Source organism: Dipodomys merriami, unplaced genomic scaffold, assembly GCF_024711535.1.
Source record: "Dipodomys merriami isolate MVZ:Mamm:240054 unplaced genomic scaffold, mDipMer1.0.p SCAF_48, whole genome shotgun sequence".
NCBI classification, from domain to species: domain Eukaryota; kingdom Metazoa; phylum Chordata; class Mammalia; order Rodentia; family Heteromyidae; genus Dipodomys; species Dipodomys merriami.
The window spans coordinates 10072562-10099104 of NW_027206046.1; the positions used below are offsets into that span (position 1 = coordinate 10072562).

General features: G+C 35.8%; 1 long non-coding RNA gene across 1 annotated transcript; it reads right to left on the minus strand.

Moving 5' to 3' along the window:
* Window positions 1-9628: 9628 nt before the first annotated feature.
* On the minus strand, window positions 9629-18625 carry LOC138808985 (uncharacterized). The gene is made up of 3 exons (XR_011366651.1): window positions 18541-18625; window positions 12637-12945; window positions 9629-9652 (listed from the first exon to the last, which is right to left on the minus strand). It is a non-coding gene; the product is annotated as an uncharacterized lncRNA (long non-coding RNA).
* Window positions 18626-26543: the final 7918 nt, after the last annotated feature.

Genomic DNA, 26543 nt, shown 5'->3' on the forward strand with positions numbered 1-26543 from the left:
GATAAAAGACTGATGGTATCATATTTGCTCACACACCAAACATAATAAACTAGATCTGCAATCAAGACTCCATATTAGTGCCTTTACATAGAGCCAAACTAAGCTAGTGAAACACTAAAAAATAACATTTTTAATTTTGGTATTTTGAGAGACAACAATTAGGGAATCTGATTTTTGGGGTGACAGACATAAGCCACTTCACTCTTACAAGGATGAAATGGAATCTCAGCATTGTTTTGATTTGCATTTATTTTATGGTCAAAGATGTTGAACATTTCTTCATGTATTTATTGGCCATTTTTACTTCTTCCAAGAAGTCTCTATGTAGCTTCTTTGTCCACGTGTTAGTTGGGTTATTGATTCTTTGGGGTTTGGTTTCTTAAGCTCTTTATATTAGCTCTAGATAGTAGGCATTTGTCAAATGTATAGCTGGCAAAGATCTCCCACTTTGTAGGCAGTCTTTTTAACTTTGTAATCATGGCCTATGCAGTGCAGAAACTTTTTAGGCTGATGCAGTCTCATTTTTCAATTCTCTCACCTATTGGCTGAGTCCTTCTACTCAGGAATTATTATGATCCTACTATAAAATAGCTTTCTTGCTCCTCAACTCTAGTGCTATCACTAGAGTTTAGATCTTTGCCATTCCAACCTGAATGATTAACATGACATCCTAACTGGTCACATAGAATATCTTTCCATTTTTCTTATTTTTATTTTTTATCATCTTTAAGTGGTTGTATAAAGGGGTTACAATTCAGCATATTGGTTTTTGGTACAATGCACCTTGATTAATGTCACCCCTTTCCTTGTTCTCCATCTCTCAAAACCCCATCCAACCCTTCAAGTTATATGGTTCCATTGTCACACATATACATTGAATATTATGACTGCATTCACCCACTCTCTTCCTCTATCCATTTGTCTTCCTCCCACATCCCTCACCCAACTGTTGCAAGTTAGAAGATGGAAAGGTGGGAAAAAGAACTCAGAATCAAAACTTGTAACAGTGAAGAGAATATGCAGAACTGGGAGTCCAGGTAAGAGATATTCATGAAGTATAGGATTTGTCTTATTGCTGTAGGGAAACAACATTCCCTCATGGATTCTTTTACTAATATTATTGACTGTTTACTGAGCACCTGTAGTTAGACAAAATGCATTAAGTTGTGCATCCCAAAATTATGGACAGAGATTATACTTTATAGAAAAAAGACACACCAACACTTTTCTCAACATAGACATTTTTACCTGTCACATGTCAGAGGTCAACATTGCTAACCTACCTCCTAGTAGGTAAGTGAGCAGCAACATGAAAGACACATTGGACGTGGTTAAAGGCACTGATCCTGATAGAAATGGCAGATACTAAACAAGTAAGTTGATCATCTCCATTTTGATAAATGACTTTAACATTGTCAGAATTACTCACAATATAGATAATACAAATGACTTAAATTGACTTACAAGTTATGTGTTGCACGTGGCACTGGCCATACTACCAAAATATATGGGATGGTTTAACCAAAATACAACTCAATTCATTTCATACTTTTTAAGAGTCATACTGTTTCATTAGTTTTAAACTATAATCTAGATTCATCATCCAAAAGTCAACCTCTCATCCTGAGTCACCCTGCAATTAGGAACAAAGAACCAAAGAAAACAACAGAGTAAAGAGGGAGCCTAAAGATTAGAAGATAGTCTTTGCCAAGTACTCATCTGTCAGGGAATTAATATAAAGAAGTTAATATATAAAGAATATATAAAGAAGTGATGAGAATAATCTAAGCAACACATGGGCAAATGGACTGAACAGACATTTGTCAGATGAAAAAGTACAAGTGGTAAAACAAAAAGGAAAATGTTCAATGTACTTAGCCATCAGGGAAATACAAACCAAAATGATATTGAAATTCCATCTTATCCCAGTTAGAATGACTATTCATCAAGGAATCAAGAGATAGCAAATGCTAGGGAGGATGTGGGGGTGGAATGGGGGAGCCTCATATTTGCTGTTGCTGCTGAGAATGTAGATTAGTATATCCACTATGGAAATCAGTACAGAGGTTCCTCAAAAAAATAAGAATAAAACTCCCATATGAACCAGACATACCATTTCTGAATATATACCCCAAAGGATCAAAGTCAATTTACTGTAGAGAGACCTACAGATGTGCATTTCTTGCTGCAGTACTCTTCACAACAGCCAAATTATGGAATCAGGGTGTGTGCCATCAATGGATGTCTGGGTAAAGAAATGTGGTATATGTACGTAATAGACTTGCACTCAGCCTTTAAGAAGAATGGAATTATATTGTTTGGGTGGAAAATAAGTAGAACTGGAGGTAATCATGTTAAATAAGTCAGTCCCACAAAGACAAGTATCCTCACACATTTTCTTTCATTTGTGGAACTTAGTACTGGAACCTTTTCCTAAAATGAAAATGTGTTCTTGGAAAAGGCCAGTTTCTAAACAAAATGACAATGACAACAATCAAGGTCATGAATTTAAAAACAAGGTCATGGGGAAGGTAAATAGGATTGAAGTGCACTAGACACATGTACAAAAATGTTATCGTGAAATTCCATGCTATGTACAAATTAATACATACCAATAAAAAGAACTTATACATGCATACCTTCCCATACAAAGTGTATAATAAGCAAGAGAAAAATGAAAAAAATAGCGTTTCCTGCCAGAGAAGCAAGTTTAGCTCACTGAGATGTCAACACCATTGAATAGCATTAGACAATTGTCACCCGCTGATTTCTCACTAGGAAACCTCTTAAATGTCCCTTCCAATTAAGAACATTCAATTTTAAAAGAACCTATTAGAAAATAGCTAGAGAGTACTTTTCATTTGACGCAACTGGGTGTTCTCTGCAGAGGATGACAATAACTTTATTAGGTTTTAAATCTAACTTTAATTTCCTTGTTCTAGAAATATCAACACTAAAATAGTGTTCTAAGATCTCAATATTGAAATGCATGAGGCAGGCAACTCTGTCTGCATTGTTCATGGCTATGTCCATAAAAATGAATCTAACCCTTAGAAGGGCCTCAATAATCGAGAAAACTAAAATACAATGGTGAAAATACTATACATGCCAATGAAGAGAACACAGATCAGTCTAGATGGAGAAGACACAAACAAAATCTAGCAAGGCCTACTTAGAAGGAGGTTTCTCTGGCCCAGACAGAGCAAGATGGTTCTTCCTAAGGGTAGTGTTCCATATATTTAGTCAGCTTCTACTTTTGCAAGAGCTGTTCTCTCCAGAAAAGTATATTTGTTATGATGTGGTTAATTATTTCTAAGCATTAACAATGTCCATTTTCCTTCCTATCACAGACTACCTTTCATCAAGAACTGGAGATAACTTTCTTTTCCTATGGATCTGAGCCTACCTTGTGATTCTCCTTGATCTAAAAGATGCAGACAGGAACTTGTGTGAGATCAGGCCTAGATGCTAAGAGGACCAGAGAAATCTATTGCTCTTTGGCCCTCAATTTCCAGGCTGTACGGAAGTCTAAGATCTCTTGCTGGAGAGAGGACCCAGAAGACCCTGGAAGAGAACTGAAATTGCCCACCTGACAGTCAACATTATGAAATCTCCAGACAGGAGAGAAAGGCCATCTGACATGTTTCAGTCCAGGTCAGTAATCAGCTGAATGAATTCAATTCAGTGATGCTGGCCAGAACAAAAGGACTGCCTGGACCACCCAATGAAGGATCAAAAATGACAAACTGCTGCTGTTTTTGAGATTCTTGTTCTGAGTAGTTCATTACAAAGTAATACATAACTAAAATTAGTGATATTATAGCCCTCCTCTGTCATCAGTAGCATCTTTTTTTCTCTTTGATATTTTTCTTATAGAAATTCTACCCTGTTTCCTTTCTCTGTAGTGTTGGGATTAGTTTCTAAAATAAAGAGGTATTCTTGAAAAAGTCTGGTTTCTAAAACTTTCCAGTGGATACAATGCCAGATAACTTGACTCTTACTACAATAGAGGCAGTCTCTAAAGTATTTATAATCAAATTTGCAGAACTTAAAATATTCCAGTACACAGGAGTTTTCGCTTTCAAAAATCTGCTGATGGTAAAAGAATACAAGAAATCAAAGCCTAACTTTACTGTAGCAGTCTCCACAAGAGACATAAAAGAATTTATTCAGATCTTAGCTGATTTGTTATACAGTTATCTAAAGGCCTAAATATTAACCACTCTCTAACTACAAATCGTTTCCTGTATCATTCTAAATTTCAGTAGTAGACGCTTTAAAACTATCGAGTGGATACTATCTTCAGGGTGGGTAGAGAATAATGAAAGGGATGATACTAATTAAAGATGCATTGTACTCATAAGGTGACATGCTAAACTGAAACCCCTTTTAACAACTAAAAATGAGCAGGTAGTCCCTTCAAAAAAATCTTAAGATCATTTTTACATACTGCCATTTCAAAATAACTTGGCAGCGTGAGGTTAAACTCTCTACAAAACCTCCCAGCCAATATTGAGCACGATCCTGCTGTTAAACTCTCTACAAAACCTCCCAGCCAATATTGAGCACGATCCTGCTGTCCTTTATTCCTGTGAGGGCATAACTCTCATCTCTTTCTTCAGGGCTAACTATAAACCTGGAGTCTTCCCTAAGTGAACATTAAGGTCATAACCCTCTTCTGAAATTGTGCCATCTTTCTCCTGGCATAAAGAGTATTGTGCACATTAAGGTTGCTCAGATTCAAGGGTGGAACGGTCATTCAGACCTCCGATGCCCATGTGAGAGCAGCAGACTCTCTAGGAACAAGCCATGGCCTGCTGCAGAAAGCTAACCAAACTGTGCTACAAATCCTAACAGCAAGAGCCCAGAGTGACATTTTCTGATAACAAAGCTGAAAGTAGATATGATCAAGTGTCCTCTCAGGAGACTCTAAACACAACTTGATTTTTGAATAGACAGATAGTCTATCTTTATTCTGAAATGTGCAACATGTAGACATGTTCCATGCCTTCATTTTTCAAAACTATTATTTCTGAACCTGTCGAACACAATACATAGCCACATGTGTGTGTTTCAACTAATTGCTGGAAGAAAAGGCAGATGTGATTTTTGCTAATTCTTTCATTTACTAGAACTTTTTAGCTGTCTAGTATGAAAGGCACCATACCTGGTCCCTCTAGATCTCTTCCAAACCCTCTACTTATTTCACTTTATTCCAAATGAGACAAAAATCAATTATCTATACTTACCAGCTGTATCAAACCAGTGGGGATCTGTTTCTAAAATTTCCCTGGGCAAACACACATAGACCCACAACTTGTAGTGATAACTCTTAAAACTAACGCCATACTCCAACTCTTCCTCTGAATTCTACCTTCAGAGAACCACATCTCTCTTGTACATGACCACCTAAGATTCTACAGTTGTCTCACTTTGTCATTCTCTCATTCATACCCTAGTACTTCCTGTCAAGTTAATGTAATTACCCAGAAACCTGAGACTCTTCATTCTTTTTCTCTTAGCACTTGCTTGATAATTACCATCAACTCCATCTCCAAACACATCTTCTCTTGTACACACATCTCCATTGCCCTGCCTCCTTTCCAACTCATTCCTTTGCATAACAGTCCTCAAAAACATGGAATCCATCTTGAGTGGCAGCTAATAATGTGATTAAGAATGTGACTCCAGCTGGGCCCTGGTGGCTCATGCCTCTAATCCTAACTACTCAGGAGGCTGAGATGTGAGCATCACAGTTCAAAGCCAGCGCAGGTAGAAAAGTTCATGAGATTCTTATATCCAATTAAAAAAAAAAAAAGCTGGTAGTAGTGCTGTGATTCAAGTGGAAGAGTGCTAGCCTTGAGAGCAAAGAGGCTTAGGGACAACATCTAGGCCTTGAGTGCAAGCCCCAGGACCAGCAAAAATAAAAGTGACTCCAGAGACTAAGTTCAATCCTGGGTCCATTACCTATGAGATGGGAGTAATGCTTAACCTTCCTTTATATCACTTATCTATGAAGTTAAATAGAAATAAAAACATCTATATCCCCTGGTTGTTATGAAGATGAGATGGAGCAGCATTAATAACATTCTTAGAACTGTTCTTGGAATCAGAAAGTATGGTAGAAGCATATATCAAACAGGGGTGCCACTTATGTGCTGCAATCCCTTCTCTAGAGGGAAAGTGCTTACTCAGCAAAAGTAGGGCTCTACACACAAAAAACTATCTGCAGATCCAATTTGTCCTGCCACTTTGTTCCTCCTTTCCCTGTCCTCTGGAATAGTCTACCCTCTGCAATGTAGGTGGAATTTCCACCAATCCTTCAGGCAATGAATGAGTAATTAGCTTGTGTCTTATAAAACTCTTCTAGGCCTACTCAATCCCAATTACCCATTTCCTCTTTTGAGCTGTTGTGGGACCTAGAAGATCATCTATTTACCACCCTGCCTGCGATTGTATTTTTGACAAGTCTCTCATCCATATTAGGTGGCATGTTCTTTGAAGTCATGAGCTATATCCTATTCTCCTCTATCTTTGATGTATAATATAAAGCCATGGAACAAAAGGTTCAATAGTTATTTGCTTTGCTTTTATTCCAGGATTGACCCTCATATCAGGGCAAGTACATGCTAGGCAAATATTCTATCACTGAGTTTTACCCCAGCCTTACCATAGTATTTATATTTTCATCATTCTCTCTTTCCTTTCCCAAAAGATTAATAGTAAATGTAGACATCCTGAATATAATATATACATTATAACTCTATAGTGTTTATAGATACACATAATTCTACTTTAACATATAGAATAAGAGACAAAAAATTATACCAATTTCACTGAGGTCTCAGTAGTTCAGTGCTTTCCCTACAATCATTTAGTCATTATTAAAACCCAAACCTAGCAATTCCTATTATTTTTCCCCCTTCACATAGACATTCCCTTTGTGGCTTTCTCATCCCTTTAAAATGGCAATTTACATTAAATTCTAGAAAATTAATGATACTGGTCCCTATACCTGCTTAATATGTCTGCAAGATTTTATACTTCTTTCAAAAACAAAAAGACAACAAGTTGCCCTAACAAGATATAGTATTGTTCCAAATGCATTTGTTACTTACAAGTATATGTTGCCAACTCCCAGACAGGTGTCTTTTAAAGACACCTTGTGTTTCCATCAGTGTGTGAAGGATATGCATGCTAGCTACTCAAGGGCACCAAATCCATGGAGCCAGTTAAGGACATTTCATCTCCATGCCATATTTTACAGATTCAGCCAGGAATGGCTACACAAACAAAGCACTTGGTCAGGCATGAAGATTTTTCATGAGATCTAAACAAGGGAGATTTTTCTTTAAGAAACAGTTTTTGGAGACACCTGAAGACTAGGCTTAGAGCCAGTGTCACTGGTAAATAATAGTCTAGTGTTTATATTTTCGCCAGGGATTGTTTCTCCCGACACCACAAATTAAATGAGGAAGCCAGACACTCACAGCCTACAATCTTAGCAGCTAGGAGAGCTTCGTGTTTAAAAATCTAAACAAAATGGCTAGACTGCCTTTGCAGGGACTTCAAGAAAAACTATAATAGAGCATGCAAAAACATTTCTATCTTATTTGACTAAGGAGCTTTACAACAATGCTTTAAAAATGAGTTTCTCTCACCTCAGAAATCCTTCCAAAATCAGGTGTGTGACAAATACCAATTGCCACATAGAAAACAAGTATCTCCCCTGGGAAGGAGAGGCTGTGATGCCAGACACAGATCTTTGGAGATTTGAAATCTTAGCAAGACTGAACAAAAGCTTCTTGTGTTTTTTTTCTTGTCTATACATTATAGTATTTATTTATTGACATATAAATAAGTTTAATATGATATGTTTTGATTTTGGGGTGACTTTCAATGACCTCTGAGAAACTGTCTGAAACAAAATTCTAATATGAATACGATCACTATAAAAAGTCCATGAATAGCCAATCAAATCACTAGGTCATATTTTATCCCCTCCTCTGAAAGAAACAGAACAATGGAAATAAATTCCTTTTGTTCTGGGATATTCCACATGAAACCAAGTGCTGCTCTCACTTTATAGAAAATATTGACTTAAACAATACTCTGATTCAATATTTGGGCAAGAACAGCTGTGAAAGCACTATTTTCTATGGATAGCTTAATTCTCATCTCACCTTAAGATTCTTATAGGCAGCTTTGAAAGCACATAATGTTATAGCTCCTCAACACAATTTATAAACAGCACTCCTTTAGAGAAAAAATAGTTTCATTTTTATTAACATCAATCAGTTGCACAAAGGGAGGTTATTTTAACAGGTGTATATATATGTTTTAACATATATATATACATATATATACACACACACAAAACACAACACAAATATACATACATATATATAATGCATCTTGATCATTGTCACCCCTTCATCATTTTCCTTCCTTCCTCTCAAAAACACTAATTTTTGAAATCAGTTGAATTTTTTAAATTTCACTTAAATAAATAAATGTTGATTGATGGAAGAAGTGACAATGATCAAGATGCACTGTACACATAAATGAAATGTTATGTTGAAACTCTTTTGTACTACTATTTAGAGATGATGATATAGAGAAAGAAGTCAATTCCATACTTCAAAGTAGACTTTTAATACCACAAAGAATGTGAAAGTTCTTTAGACAATTTACAGGGCCATGGAAATATGAGACAGTCATAACACACCCATTAATCATATATGTCTATCTGTATGGACCCAAGGCAGTAAAATTCCACCCATAACTATCTATATGCCACACAGAGAGGCCATGCACAGAGGCCTTTATAGTCCATAAAAATTTAGTCATAAATAGTTGTAATTTGTCTTGACATTTAGAAAGTTGATATCTCACTGGAGAAGTCATGAGGTTGGAAAGCTCTGAGAATAATAGATGTTTAAGCAATTTGACTTCCTTTCATCTGCAATATATAGTCTCTACAGAGATTTGGCCAACTTTAATGTCAAGCAGAATATTTATATTTGCTTGGCTTGGCTCAGAAAGTATCTTGAAAATGAAATGTCTTTTATTGACATAAAGTCAGAAAAGTGAATTTCTTTTCTTGACAACAGCGATGGAAGTCTTATGGTAACTCCTTTTCCTTAATTCATTGTAAGTGAAATACTATTTTTAATAGGCATACATGGACTATCAAACCAACTTGGAAGGTTTTTACTAGCATGAGAACCATTTTTTTTATAGCAGCAGCACTGAGAAGTTCACTCACTGAGCAAAACTAAGGAAAAAATAATACTGACCCAGTTCTTCCATTTACATCCAGAATAAGTATTCTAAGCAATCTTCTGCTGATATTAACTACTACAAGACTAGCTCAAGTATATCTCCCAGAGCCCAGAAAATAATCACCTTCTGATGTAATCCCCACTTTTCTTTCAGAAGTCAATCAAATATTACTTTCTTAGAAAAATTTCCACAGCCCCTTGATCACATTCCCAGAGTTAAAAAATTTTTGAAATGCACTTTTTTAGTTATTGTTAGAAGTATGATTTATTATTGCTTATGTAAGTATTGATTTAAAATTTCTCACAAACTTCAAACTCCAAGAGCACAGGAATCACATCATTTTGCTCATTATCCTATTCCAGAGTACCTGAAACATGCAAAAGTATTCAGTTAATGCTTTTGAAGGAAAACTCTTTGGAAAACTCCACCCACTCCTGGATGCCATGTGTTTATAGACATCTTACTTTAAACTTCATGTCTGAATCATTGTTCCTAAAGCAACACCAAGGAGTTAATGGCTCATAAAAATAAAATAATTATATTAACAGTTATATTACTACTCTGTAAAATGATTCCTAAAGAAAAATCCAAGATAATGTGAAGGTTTTATGCACAGAGTTCCAAGATGAATTGTTATCCTCATAATGATATGGATATAACATTTGTACTCAATAGAAAAGAGATGCTAAGTCCAGACACATGAATCTTTCCAGTATAATAGTATATCTATGTTAAAATAAATAAATATGAAACTTTTGTTAAGAAAATAAAGCTAAATGAAAAAGAACAACTATAGAACTGTGCCTTCCAAGAAATAATGCATATATCTGATATATCTGATATACATAAATTGGAAAGTAATATAAGTAACAGTAGAACTGTGGGAAGGATATATGCTGAATAGTTACTACTGCTTTAACATTATGTTTAAAAACAATTATTTTGAATAAGAAAAAGCAATACTCAAGACCTTACTATAAAATTTTTTAACCTCAACTGGTTAACACTAAAACTTCACATATCAAGATGGGAGAGAGCCAGGCACCAGTAGCTCACACCTGTAATTCTAGCTACTTAGGAGAGTGAAGTCTAAGGATTGTGGTTCAAACCCAGCTAGTACAAGAGAGTCTGTGAGATTCTTCATTCTAATTAACCACCAAAAAGTTGGAAGTGGGGCTGTAGCTCAAATGGTAGAGCATAAGCTTTGTACATAAAAGGTCAGGGACAGCTCCCAAGTCCTGAGTTCAATCCCCAAGACCAGCACCAAAAGAAAAAAGAAAAAAGAAAAAAAAAGGAGAGGAAAAGAAACACTATTATTTACTTCTTTCTCCTGCACAGTGAAGCAAGCATCTATGCTATGCTAAGCTGTTCTTATATATACATATATACACGTATACATACATATATACATGTATATATTTACACACATGTGTATGTGTATGTATCTGTATACATACATATATATATATATACACACTCTAAAGTTCTCTGCAATGTACCAACCAAATTCATAAGTCTGTGATGTTCTACCAAATTTTGTATTATATGAGTCAGAGACTCTGTGAGGCAGGCCTTCACAGGAAGGCCTTTGTGATCTGCACTCTACCACTAGTTGTGTCTCTGCAAACAGCCAATTCCCAAGTCCCTGTGGGACCAAGCTGTCACCAGACTATTGGAGTGAACAAGCCCCAGTGTGAAGTAGCATCTATAAGGATTGGGAATGACTCCAGAAGACATTTATAAGAGGAAAAAACAAAAACCTTACGGGGCGCTGATGGCTCATGCTTGTAATCCTAGCTGAAGAGGCTTCCATCTGAGAATCACAGTTTGAAGCCAGTGGGGCAGAAAAATCAGTGACACTCTTACCTCCAATTAAGTATCAAAGAGCCAGAAGAGGAACTGTGGCTCAAGTGTGCCAGCCTTAACTGAAAAAGCTAAGGAACAGTACCCAGGCCCTGACTTCAAGCCCCAGTATTAGCACAAAAACAAAAGAAAGAAGAAGAGAGAAAGGAAAGGAAAGAAGAGAGAAAGGAAAGGAAAAAAGAAACAAAGGAAAAGAAGAAGGAAAGAAGAGAGGGAGAGATAGGGAGGGAGGGTGGGAAGGGAGAAAAGGGGAGAAGGGGAGAAAGAAAACAAAACCCACACAGCCAAAATCACTTCACCAATCACTGACAAAAAAAAAAATCATGGGCGATTTTACAAGCTGTTCAGCATTGAAGGTTGACATATTATTTTCACCTAAGCTTTAATCAAAACGTCTTTATAAACCATTAATGAGTGAGTGACTTGTGAGGAGTGTGAAGGGGGAAAGGGAGAATCTGCATAGAGACATAAACAGTTTGCTGATGGAGGAGGAGACAACTAGGCCCCAGGCCAAGTACCTGCTCAGGTCTCTGGAGATGTAGCCAGGAAAGCAGCACAAACAGGGCCTCAATACTCAGCTGATTTCAGTCTCTGTTGCTTCTGTAATTGAGAGGCTTTCATAAGCAAAATCAAAACAAGCAAAAGAAAAAAAAAAGAGTTGGAAGTGAGCAACCAATGCGTCACTTTTTATTAAAACAGTTTAAAAACCATCCAAATCTTTGGAGTAATCTTTTGAGACTCTTGTAAGGTGGGACCAGGGAGGGGAAGGGAAAGATTTATTAGACAAACATTCTCAGTCTCTGCTCCCAATCTCTGTTCCCCTGCTAGAATGTCCTGATCCAACTGTTAACAGTTCCAGCTCCAAGAATGTCTTACTCTTTCTTAAAACTTGCTAAACAACGTCAAACATTTGTCCATTCTTTACATATTCTCAGAGAAGACAGGTAAATGTGTTTAAGTTGATTAAAAATTTAGGCAGAACAAAAATAAAAGAAAGCTCGTAGAAAATAAATATTTAAATACTATTTCCCTAAGAAAGTCATTGAAATTAGCACAGAAGTTTACAAAAGCCTCAATCCTGTGCTTCTAACCTACCTTCCCCACTCCAAAAAAAAAAAAAACAAACCCCAAACTGGTTCAAGTTTGAATGACTCTACCTAGCCCAACCTATTTTCTTCAAATAACAGAATGCTGAGAGAGCCACAGAGGTACAGAAACGGGGACAGAGGGACAAGGACAGACAAAGAGACAGAGTGGGAGATAAGGAGAGTGTGGTGTGGGGTCACCATGGAGAGGAGGGGAGAAAAGCTTCTCCTTTGTGTGTAGCTTTTCCTGTCTATGTTCTGATTTACCATTGAACACGTTTCTCTAAATCTAAAACATTCCCCTTATTGCGTTTAGGTGCTCATTTCTCTGGTTCTCTACCAATTCCAAGGCTGCCTTCAGACCAAGGACAATAACTTAGAACTAGTATTCTTGTATACTCACTCTTAGGTGTTTCTTCTGGAGCTAGTGAAGAACTCAGAGTTCTCTTTTTTCTTTTCTGTTGGCAAAACTTCCTGCTTTGCACTGGCTTCCAACTGCATGCTGGGCCGGCGACAAGGAAGGTGTTGGACACACCTTGATTGGTCTCAGCCTCAAGTAATTGTTAACACATTCTGAGGGGTCCTATCAGATGAAATCACTGGAGCTGGCCTCCCAGAAGTCTTCCCTCTGCAGATGTACCGCCTATATTACAATGAGTAGCGATGGTAGGGAGAGGAGAAAGAACAAGATTCTTCCTCAAAATTCATAGTCCTGTTTAAATATTAAGCAAAGGCACAAGAACTATCATAAAAAGAAATACATAGGTATTGCACTTAATAACTAATTACACTCCAGTCATTGTATTCTTTGTTTTCTTACTGATATTTGACTGCATTCTACGGATGTATGACGTTATTTTCCAAAGTATAATTTTGATCAATTTGTCTCAAAGATCCATGGTATGTGCTAAAACTCAAGTCATTTACAGGATTCTAGGTGCAGGGCAGACTCTACAGTGGAATCCAGGAATGTGTATTTTCCTAATAAGCTTCATTATGTCTCTTAAGCATGCCAAGGTTTGGTTTTGAAAAGTGATTTACATCATTTGGAGAAGATGTTTAAAATGCACAGTCTCAGGATTCGTAACAGTTCTGAGTTAAGCCCAGCAGTCTGAATTTTTACAAAACCACTGTGGTCATTATGAAATAGAAGAGACTCTGGACAGCACAATAAAGCATTTCAATATCCTTGAAAGTGCAGACAGCTCTACTTCCCAGACCTTTAACTACTTTCCTTACAAGTCTTAGCTCTTCTCCCTTTCTCTGATTCTTTCTCCAGAGATATTATTCCCCCATGCTTTCTATTCCAGGCAGCTTACTCTTTCAATTCAAATGTAGAAAGAGGCTGAGGACCAGTTATTCCTGCCTGTCATCCTAGCTACTCAGGAAACTTGAGATCATGGTTCAAAGATCATGGTTCGAAGCCAGCCTGGGCAGGAAAATCTGAGACTCTTATCTCCAAGCAACTACCAAAAGGCCAGAAGTGAAGCTAGAACACTAGCCTTAAGCACAAAAAGGCTTTCAGTACCTATACACACTCATACAAATGTAGAAAGAAAACATCACACTAGAGATGGAGTATGTTTCAGGAACTATGGGGCCACTGTAAAGATAAATCCCAATATAATTCTCATTGTTGAGGGTGTCTGTTCTCAGCTGGACCATGCTGGACTACTTCAACTGACCTGGAGGCCCTGACAACAGACCCTAACAAGTTACTGTAATCTTAGAGTCACCTTCCCAAGTCTGCCTTCTAAGCTCAGGTATAGCAATCGACAAACTGTGTTATATGTTTTTGCCTTGGAATTCCAGCTAGTCTAATAAATAAATGTATTAAATAAAAATCCTGAATTATACCTGGCCTATCTGATCACCACAATAAGCCCTATCCATTTGCCAGGTTATTTTAAAAGTCTATGTTACATATTTTCATATCAAAGAAAAAAATAATACTATAACTGAAATTTGGAGATGGGCATGGTGGCATACAATGATAATCTCAGCTACTAAAGAAGTAGAGCCAAGAGGGTCACACATTCAAAGCCTTGTATTTATAGACAAAGTTAGGGAAGCCCTGTCTCAAAAGTAAAATAAAAACAAAAAGGATGGAGCTCAAGTGGTAGAAAGCTTGCCTAGCAAGTTCAAGGTTTAATCCCCAATATGGAAACAAATATTTGGGAAAAGAAATAGAAGCAAAATAGCTTAATTGACGCATTCATTTCTCTGGTGTACAGATAAAGAGACTGAGATATAGAGCAATGACTATTCCATTAGTATTTTTCCCACTTATATGTAGGAAATTATATAATGTATAAATTATATAACATATATAAAATATATAAATGTATATATTTAAATGTAAATGCATTTATATATTATATAATATATAATCATAAATATATAACCATATAATATATAATTGTTGTGTATATATTGTATATAATATATGTATATAATATATATGTATATAACAAAGTACATGCACATATATATATACATATATGCATGTACATCTATTACATATACACATATTTATATCTATATTTTAAAGAGTATAAAGGAATTTAATTCCCTAATATTTATCAAGCCATCTCTTCCTTTATTCAACAAATATTTATTAGTATGCAACAGTGTTACACAATTAGCTTACATTCTTTTATTCATTACCAATTCAGCCTTAGAATTTTAAATTTCTTTTCTTGAATATGCATGTAATTGTGCATGTTTATAGAGTACAATGTGATAAAATTCTTAAAAATATTTTGCTGATGTAAAATACAGTATAACCTGGTTTCATTTGTCTTACTTTTCTTGCTAGGAAAGTTGATTATGTTTTTCAATATTTGTCTCTCTGTTATATTTCTTCACTTGTTAAACACCAAGTTCTAATCCTTTGGAGATTTGTCATTTGTACATAAAAATATATTTAACATTAATTATGTATGGGTTTTATTCACTTATTAATCTTCATAACAGGATGGAACTATTGTTATAATTGATCTTTAGATCAACAAAGGGTGCATCATAAAGGTTAAGTAACCTACTCAAAGTATTATAACTAATAAATGGTATAAGCCAAATTCTGATGTTCATGGGTATACACTCCAAAGTTTGTGCCAAAATTTGTGCTCAGGACCATGAACTGTAGTTTTCTCAACTATATCATTTGAGCTTCTTAAAAAGAACATCTTATTTAAGAATAAGAACATGAGGTTTTAAAATTTTGCTAAAGTTCAGGATAACCTACTCTATGAATATATTTTGAGTTCTCCAAAGTAGAATATTACTTTCAGAAAGTAATGCAGTGACATACCTCATAATCACCGGAAGGCAAGAAAACAATTCAGTTAATACAAGCACTGATGTGGTTTTGTTTATTTTTATTGCTTTATTTACATGCTGCTATCTTTTTGAATTTATACACTGAAAGAGCATATTGCATATGAATAGAAATAAAAATGAGATTGTTCCATTACAGTAGTTGTATATCAACCTATCCTGCTTTGTAATATGTATTTGTTTATATAAAATGTTTTGTGTCTGTGTTGAATGTTCCATCATTTAAACATGAGAAAAGCTATGATCCCATGAATTCCTGAAATGCTAATTAGAAGAATGATTAGATAAATATGAAACTATTCTAAAATGGAAACAGAGCCAAAAGAGCCCATTAACTCAGCAGGAAAAGCCTTTTTCCCTGAATATCCAAAAAGATTAAAAATCATAATTCTAAGGAATTTAGAGTGGGTCATAAACAACCAAGAATTACTAAATATATATGATATTTGTGTTAAAGATCAAATGGAGTTCAAGGTTATATTATTTTTAACCTTTTCTGTCTGAATAGTATCATTACTAATTCACATTATAGTTCTTTTCTAATGTTACTTTCAAGATCTAAAAAGTAAATGCTGCCTCAGATTGAAACGTCATCATACAGCAAAGCCCTCTGAAAGGTCTTGTCACTAAACACCTCATTCTCAGCAAATTAGGATATACTTATGACTTCTTGCCCAACACAGTCTTGAACAAAACTCATCAACTTCCTATTTCTCAGAACCAGCTCATGTCTACATCCTACTTTCATTCTTCTGCTCTCAGGCTACAAAGCAGTTTTTGGACAGTGGTGTATGTTCTAGTCATTGTAAAAAAATTAAAAACCCCAAAAACTCTTAGAAACTGATAGGAATTGTTATTATACTGACTTGGAAACAAGTGCTAGATTTGAAAAGAACAAAATTATCTGATTAGCCTGGTGGCTATCTAGTTCCACATGGAGATATCATCATAATCTTAAATTAACGAAGACGGGTCTCATTGGATTTGTCTTGCTCTGTCTGGATTTCAAATTCAGAAAACTTAATTAGAATGGAAATTATTTTCTCTATAGAGATTATACTCTAAAATATTTCAAAGGATACTTGATTGATGTGCCTCTGATTTATTTCGATAGGCTCCATCAGGGAATCCTGTGAGGTAGGACAATGTGTCTCAGCTCTTGGATTTATGCTAAGCAATGATAGTGGGGTGAATCTGTTGGGGGTCAAAGTAATCTTAAAATCTAAGTTGATCTGATATTGTAGTTTACATTAGCTTTTACCATTCCCAAATGGATACTAATATTGATAGATCAACATGACATATTTCAGTTTTTAATGAATATTTTACCTCGTGGGTTACAGAATACTACTGCTTACACAAACAAATGACTGCATTAGCTTTGTCTTTTAATTGTTTCACCAACAAAAAAACTTCAAGATTCAGATTGTCTATGGGATCATCACTGACATCTTCCAAAGACACTTTCAAGACCAGAACTTGAAAAAACTGCCCTTCTTTGAACCAATCCTGTGAAGCTTCTACTGGCTTTGATTTTTTTCTTTTGCATCTTTCCTATCACTAATTTTGACACCATTTTCTCCTTCATACTTTATATTATTTGAAAATGAATCTCCTTGGGCTTCTCTGTTGCTATTGAGGCTATCACTAGGATCCATGTGATGATACAGTCAGTGGACATTGCTGGCTCCCTAACCCTCTTGGGGACCCTTTGCCAATCTGTTTATGTATTGGCTTTTATTATTACAGATATTTTGCTCCTGCAGCTAGCAAAAAGCTATAAAAACATGAAGTATCAATATTTAAATTGAATAAATATTAGCTTAAAAAGATGCAGCTAATTTATTATTATGTTGTTTATATATGTATTAAATATCAACATATTCACTATAATTTGAATCCTGCTTAAACCACTGCTATAGTAACTTACTTGAACTCTGGGCCTGGGCACTGTCTCTCAGCTCTTCAGCTCAAGGCAAGTGCTCTACACTTGAGCCACAGCACCATTTCTGGTTTTCTGGTGGTTAATTGGAGATAAGAGACTCATAGACTTTTCTGCCCAGGCTGGCTTTGAACTGTGATCCTTATATCTCAGCCTCCTGAGTAGCTAGGATTACAGGCATGAGCCATTGGCATCTGGTGTAACTTACATTTTTATTGATTTTTTTATTTAAATTTTATTGAAAAGTTGATATACAGAGGGATTACAGTTACATAAATCATGTAATGAGTACATTTCTTTTTGAACAGTGTTACCCCCTCATTTTCTCCCACATTTTCTCCTCCTGACCCCGACCCCCAAAGTTGTACAGTTCATTTCCAACGTTGTGTCTAGTAAGTATCACTGTTGAATTGGTTCACCCTTTGTCTCACCATTTCTGTGATTCCCTTTCCTCTCCTCAAAATCAGATAAACATATACACAAGACAAAGGGTAGAAAAAATTTTAAAAATTAACAAAAGAGAATAAGCCAAAGGATCACAATGGCTCAATAGCTAGGTGCATATGACCATATAAAATGATACTTCTCAAAAGGACCTCGAACAAATGGAAACAAGGTATTTTTTTATTGTACTACTGTTTTTAGTTATTTCTTTTTTCTTTCTTTTTCTGTTGGTTTATTTATTTTGTCACTGTTATTGATTTCTGTTCCCTTTGTATTGTATATAAGTTCAGCTACCTTTTTATGTTCTCTTACTAGCATGTAGGAAATGGTTAATATGAGTTAATTAAATGAATTAATTAACGAAGCAGCCTGTCTAGTCTCAACTCATTTCTGATGCCTACCTGTCAGTTGAATCAGCTTTTTCTCTCCCTAATTATTTTTCTTGTTACCCTGAGAGGCTTTTGCCTAAATTATATGAGATCCTCAGTTCCACAGTCACTAGTTAATAGATTATTCCTTTCTTTAGTGCACTTTCTAGCCACATCTATCCTTCTTTCTCTTCTACTAACCACCAATACTTACCACAGCCAGTAGCCCTGTTTAGGTAGAACTTTGTAGGCAACCTCTTTCAATCAATATGACTCCTTTCTTTATTGGAACCAGGATTGGAGGCCTAAGGGGATTTTAAAGGACAAGTAAGGTGACTTCAGACGCTATTGTTTTATAAACACTGTATCTAAACTCCAGAGAGGTAACAACTTTGGTGCCCAAGAAGACAGAGGAAGTGGAAAGGTAAAGGCAGTGATTTAAGACCACTCTTCCAAAGAAATATGACTATAAAAGAAGATAAACAAGAGTAAAAGGAGAAGACTAAACTAGAATATGGGAGGGATTTTTATTTAAGTTTTTTAATTTAAGGGAGAGGCTTTAAATAGGAAAAGGGGAGTATTGTTACAAGCTATGAGAAACAATCCAAAAGTGGTGGGTAACATTTCAAGTATTAAAGATGGAGATATTATGGAGAACGTATGACCTTGAGAGAGATACAGAGCACAATGAGAGCTCACTGAGGTGAGCAGAAAGGAATGAGTGCAGCTATGAATAATCATGCAGGCAAGAAGGAGAGGATCCTTGGTTATGGAATTAAGTACAAATGAGTTTTTCTGCTGAGACAAGATTTGAGCCAATAAGAAAAGATATGGAATAATCAATGACCTTTAAAGGTTTTATTTTTTCAAGGGAATAGCCAAACATATACTCTCAAATGGCTGGCAATACTGTAACTGGCAACAAACCTTTGGAGATCAATTTGTCCTCAAAAATATTCATATGTTGGAATCCACTATTTCTAAGTAAATAAAAATTTATGTACAAAAACGTTTGTTGCCATATTATCCATGCTGAGGAAAACATCAGAAGAAACCTAATTGCACAATGATAGACAAATGGTCAAAAAAATCTAATACATCTTAGCAATAGAAATCTGTGCAGATGTTCAAATGATGCTTACTGAGAATTTTTAATTTCAGGATGAATGTCCTTTCATAAAAAATAAATAAATGGCAGGTTAGCAGGTTAGCTCAGTTTGTTGCAAAGTGGTGCTAATAATGCCAAGGTTTTGGGCTCAGTCCCTGTATAGACCACTACTCAATATTTATAAATGGGTGGGGCAGTGGTGGCTCACAGCTATAATCCTAGCTACTTAGGAGACTGATATCTGATAATCACAGTTGGAAGCCAGCCTAGGCAGAAAAGTCCATGAAACTTTATCTTTAATAAAGTACTTAGAAAAAGCTGGAAGTGACACTGTGGCTCAAGAGGTAGAGTGCTAGCCTTGAGCACAAAAAGCCTCAGGGACAGTACCTAGGCCCTGAGTTTAAGCCTCACTCCCAACAAAAACAAACTAAAAAAATTATATATATATATATATATATATATATATATATATATATATATAAATAGTTACATACATCACACACACACACACACAAATACACACACACATATAAATGAAGAGAGAAAGGATGGCTGAATGAAGTTAATTCAATATACACATGTGAAAATAGAACAAGGGAGATGGGCGGGGTTGAGAGATGGGGGAGAATGATGCATTTTAGTCACAAACTGACATGTTGAATTGAAACAAACCCCTTGGTGCAACTATTTTAAGATTAGAATCAGACAAAAAAAAACAAACCAGGTGCCAGTGGCTTACATTTCTAATCCTAGCTACTCAGGAAGGTGAGATTTGAGCATCTTGGTATAGAGCCAGCTCAAGTGGACAAATTTGAGAGATTCTTATCTCTAACAGCAGAAAGTTGGAAGTAGAGGTATGGCTCAGTTGGCAGAGTGCCAAAGGTGAATGAAAAAGCTGAGCAAGAGTGCAAGACCCTGAGTTTAATCCTCAGTACCAGTAATAACAAAACAAAAAACACAATTATTTTGCTACCATCCTTAAATACATTGATTATACACAGTAAAAAAGAAATCTAACAATATTTAGAATAGTGTTCTTATATTCATTTTTACTTTCTTTTTTTTTTTTTGGTGTCAGTCCTGGGCTTGAACTCAGGTCTTGGGTGCTGTTCCTGAGCATCTTTTGCTCAAGGCTAATGCTCTACCACTTGAGCCACAGCACTACTTCCAGTTCTACATCGTTAAAAGTACTTTCCAAGAATTTCCAAGCTTCCTTGAGGTATACATTACTTTTGTCATCAAAATAATACATAGCAATGTTTTCAAACAATGCTCAGTAATTTTTCAAGACTTAGGCTGGAAAGGAGAAAAGGAAAGATGTGTAAGGAAAATGAAGATAAAAGTGGGGAAAGGGAAGTACAGATTCTTACAGCTCAATTAATTAATAACACAGGAAATGTTATGAGTTGATACTGCCAAAAGCATGAGGTAGAGCTGGCAGACTTGACTGAAGTAACTTGAACACTTAGAAATTGAGTGACTTGATATGGAAGGTAAGTAAGTTTGGCCAAACTTGGAGGAAATGAAGAGGCTCAATGAACACTGGGCCTCCATTTTTATACAGTAATAATCACTGGACATGTGGTGTGGCCACCTTCCTGAGAGGTGTTATAGGTCTGTATTACCCACAACCCTCCGTATCCTGCTCCCTCCCTGACAATGAGACCAAATAACATTTTCCACCAATGAGATGAACAAAGGTTAACTGTCATGAGTCTTTGACATTTTATGTTGACTATAATAAATTTTTGTCATCATGTATACTCAAACTAAAATGTTTAAAGATCACTTGAGGTGCCAATGTTTCAAGAAAAGACCATATTTATCTGTGAAGGTATAGATTATTTCCACATACTTTATATTTATACACCAAGCCTGTTTCTTTGACTTTTATAACTTGCTAAATATTTGTGTCTGCCAACTTGGAATACTTCTGAAGATCTATTATAATTAATAACATAAATTAGGAAATATTTAATGTTATGTAATTATATAATATTATTAATAATTTAAGATTTTATTGTAATTCTTAAAATTATAATTCAAAATTAAATCCATGATATAATTCTAGCCATAATGAGTTACTATCTGTGGAAACACTGTGCTAGAAAATTAAGGAGTATTTGAATAATAAGATTCAGCCTTTATCCCTAGATGTTACTCCTATACTCAAAAGAAAGAAGATATTACATGCTTATATTGATCTAAAGACAATATTAAGATGCAAATGGCAGAAAAAGGCGAGCAACCTTTAAGGTGGAAGAGTGTTTGGTGGGGGGGACTTGAACCCAGTAGACTCTGATGAGACTTCTTAGGAAAAGTGAAGAGATTAAAAAGAGGGTTTTCTGAGAGACACAGAAGTCAATCAAGGGTCCAGCTGCAGGGAAGAGTAGCTAAAAGGTTTGTGTAAGAAAAAAATGAGTTAAGAAAATCACTATCCTGAAATTAAGGAAGAGTGGTTTAGAATCTGACTCTTTTAGCAAACTAAAGTTGGTGTTTCAAGAAGTGCATTCACTATGGAAATAAATATGAAGGTTCCTCAAAAGAGTAAAAATAGAATTACCATATGATCTTGCTGTACACACATGGGCATATAACCACAGGTATGTGTGTCAACATATAATAGAAATATCTGCACACCCATAATTACAGGAGCACTATTCACAATGCCACGCTATGGAGGCAGTCTAAGTAGCCAACAACTGAAGGATAAAGAAAATGTGTATTTCTACACAATGGACTATTACTCAGTAATAAAGAAGAATGAAATTATGTCATTTGCAGGAAAAGTAGATGGATCTTTAGTTCATTGTGTTGAGCAATATAAGCCAAATATTGCATTTTCCTTTCATATGTGGAATCTAGACCTAAACACACAAATGGAGCAGGGAACCATTGGGAAGAGAAGGGAGAAAGGAAAGGATGAGAGGGTATGAATATCATCAAAGAACATTATGTATGTATAAATCTTACACAATAAATCCTACCATTAGGAAAACTAGAGTCCTCTTGAAGTCTCCTTATGTCTTTACAGAGTCTAAGACACATAGGTATTTTTTTTAGCTGAGCAAGCACACAGCATATGCATAACCTGTTTCAATTTCACAAAGAGGAAAGGTAAACACCTAGTCGTCCACAAAACTCAAGTATAAAATCATTTGCCTGTTTTGGTACCCAATGCATTATTACAATAATAATAAAATTGAGTACTATAATAGCATTCATACTGGTTAAGAAACATGGATTAAAACAGAAATATTGGCCAGTGATACCTTGAAAAACAAAGAATCTGAGCAAACACAGGGAGGTATACGAGCCTAAGCCAGAACCACAAAGCAGTATTCAAGTATTAAATCTAGCCTTGAAGTTGGTTTATTAGGTTTACCACGTGTCTTCCATATTTCCGACAACTAAGTTAAAAATCAAATTTAAAAATCTAATAATGATAGTTCCATGCTTTTTAACTGAAAAACATACTAATAAGGTAATCAACTATACTGAGAGAAAACTGGAGCAGTGTTCTAGCCTCTTCAGTGAAAGAATAGTACACTGGCCATATGTGAAAATTGAACAAGGTCACTTGAGGGAATGAGTGGGGTTGAGATAGATAGAAATGGAAGGAGAATGATAAAAGGTGTGGTAAGGACCAAGATGCATTGTAGTCGATAATTGACATGTTGAATTGAGAACCCTTTGTACAAATATTGAAAGATAATAAAAAATTGAAAAATAGTATAATATAGAATAATAGTATATTGGCAATTAAAGTGACTTGGTAAAACCCCTAATGTGTCATATTTGACATTAGCATATTAGAGCTCAGGTGTTTTTATTAGAGTATTTATTAGAATTTTAATTTATTCAGGCTGTGTCTTGAAATGAAAATAAAAATATCTGTAGAGCTCTGAAGAAACTCAGAAAAATAAGAAAGTTAAAATTAACTTTCACCAACACACTCAGAATTTCTAATTTTTTATGCTTTATGAGAGCCTTGCCTTTGTTGAAAAAGTGAACATTAATCAATGAGTGAATGTTCATCTAGGTTCATGTTTTCAATGTTCATTAAAGAGTGGTGATTTCTTAGATGTTCAAATAATTTGAAACAGACATGGTAAAAATATTGATGATCTAGAGTCAGAGACAAGAAAAACTTCATTTGTAACTCATAAGAAACAGAGAAACCCTATTCATTTTTTTGTAAGCAAACATTTTAAATTTTTATTTGTCTTTAAGTGGTTGTACAAAAGAATTTCAATTCAACATGTCAGTTTATGAGTACAATGCATCTTGGTCAATGTCACACCTTTCTTCCTTCTTCCCCATTTCTTCCAAGTCTATCCATTGCTCTATTCATTCTTGAGCTGTTTGTACACATTCTAATCTCATGGACAGCTGGAGAATACAAAACTCATTTACAAGGGATTACATGTTTTATTAGTTAGCTTTGCAGTTCCTTAAGCTGGGATATATTTTAATTATGTTTATAAAATCACTCTAATGTATCTATTTTATAGAAAATAGGTCTTGATTTTGTTTTATGAACACTCAATTATCTCATCTTGGATTTAGACTGTACCAGATCATGTGTAAACCTACACAACCAATTTCCTAAAAGGTAAAGATAACTGTTTATTGACCCAATAATTTTATTTATAGGGAAAATCCTAATAACAGAAAATCATTTATTCATAATAATACTCACTAGATAATTAACATAGAATTTAAATTTGAAAGCATTATAAATACCTGTTTAATACAGTGTAGAGCCAAGTGTGAAAGGAAATACTTAAATGAAATACTATCAGCCAGGAGGTGATTGTTGTTGAAACTGATGATTATGGGGATTCAGTTAGACTGAGCTCCTGACTTGTATGTTAGAAGTTTTCCATAATAAAGATTTCATGAAATACTTTTAAAAAGTATTCATAATTGCTGGGCACTGGTAGTTCACACCTGTAATCCTAGCTACTCAGGAGGCTGAGATCTGAGGATCCTGATTTGAAGGCAGCCCAGGGGAAAAAAGTCTCTGTGAGACTCTTATTTCCAATTAACCACTCAAAAACTGGAAGTGGCCTTATGGCTCAAGTAGTAAAGTGCTAGCCTTGAGCACAAAGTGCCTCAGAGACAGCACCCAGGCCCTGAGTTCAAGCCCCATAACTAACAACAACAAAAAAGTATTCACTATTAAGTATTTTATTGTTGTTTTTTTTTTTAAAAAAAAAGACATAATGAGAGAAGAAGAAATAAATAAGTAAAAAGAATTTCTCCTAGCTTTCCAGTGATGTGACTCCCTTGAACAACAAACTTACAATCTAACAAAATTTATACCAGGAAACTAGGGAGGCCATGGGGAGGAGGGATAAAAATGGAGAGAGTATGGTAGGAGAATACAGACATAATATGCAATGAATATATCTGTTCATGAAAGTAGAAAAATTGAGGAGATGGGTATGGTTGGGGTAGGGTTGGGAGAGATGAGGGAGAATGATGGAAGGGGTGATATGGATCAAGATAAATTGTACTCATAAATTAACATGTTGACCTGAAAGCCCTTTGTGCAACTACTATAAGGATTTTTTTTAAATCTAAGAACATTTAAAAATTCCTTCTAGTTGAGGTACTTTTAGAAGTTTCTTTGCTGCTCTTTGGCTATAGAAATTTTTTCAGGTCTCTGATGGAGAGTGAATACATTACAATTCCCCTTGGCTCTCACCAAACAGATTGGTGCTTATGTAGCTGAGTCTTGACTCACATTTCCTATTGAATAGATGTTGCCCACTGCAGGGCTGAATTTACTAGAACTGCCATTAGCCCTGACCAGCAGTGGCCAGGCAGATGCTCTCCCCACTCCAGAGTTTCTCAAAATATGTGTTGCGGGAGATGGGGAATAACACCAGGAATGGAAGTCATCTCAAGCCCTGACAAGAACTGAGGAATGTGGGCCCAGGAGCACTCATTCACTTTGTATATCCTAGAGTATAGCAAATGGTCAGGCCATAGTCTATTTTCAAAGATCTCAGGGGGAAGCAAACACCATGGAGGTCTGAGCTATAAGTGAGGCACCACAACGACTAAGCAGTCCATGGGTCTGTTCTATCTGTATGTCCAGACCTCACCACCACTGCACTAAACCACAAACAGCTGGTCTTGGGATTTATCACAGAAGACAGGGCCAAGGGCTAGCCAGAGTCTCTACAACTAGTGTTCCCTACTGCTTTAGCGTGCTCAGCAGCTTTGTGACAGAATTTCCTACTCTTCATGACTGTTTCTCAGGACTATTTCCCACCCAGTCATTGTAGTGGATTATAACTAGATACCCTGAATCTCGGTTGTTCTGTGTTTTCTGGTCCCCAGAGTAGTTTAGTCCCTTCTTAAGATGGCTTCTGGTTATAATACTGGAGACTTTTTGTTTCTCTGAAGGTATCTTGGACTCCTTCTCCTGAGAAGTCACTACTACCAGACTTACAGCTTTTAAGAATCCTAGCCATTTGGTGGTGGCTCATGCCTAGCTACTCAGGAGGCTGAGATGTGAGGATCGTGGTCTGAAGCCAGCTACGGCAGAAAAGGCCATGAGACACTTATCTCCAAATAACTACCAAAAAAAGGCAGAAATGTGGCTCAAGTGGTAGAGTGCTAAACTTGAGCAAAAAGTGCTCAGAGTCAGGGATATTACCTCAGCCCTGAGTTCAAGCCCCAGGACCAGTATGTGTGCATACACACACTCATAGATGCACACATATGCATATGCACATGCTCTCTCTCTCTCTCTCTCTCTCTCTCTCTCTCTCTCTCTCTCTCTCTCTCTCTCTCTCACACACACACACGTGCACACACACAGAGTTTAGTGCCTCGTGCAGCTAAGAATGACAGTATGTTTTTATAACTGGGTCCACCAGCAATCTCGAGATATGCTCGTTCCTCCTTCTTCATCTCACATAGGCATAGGCACACACACACACACACACACACACACACACACACACACACATACACACACACACACATGAGTGACATGATTAGAGCTACAGATTGCTTAGTATTTTTCTCTAAATGATCTTTCTGCTTCTCTGTGCTCTTTAGTTATGCTGTCATCTCTTTCTTGATTCCCA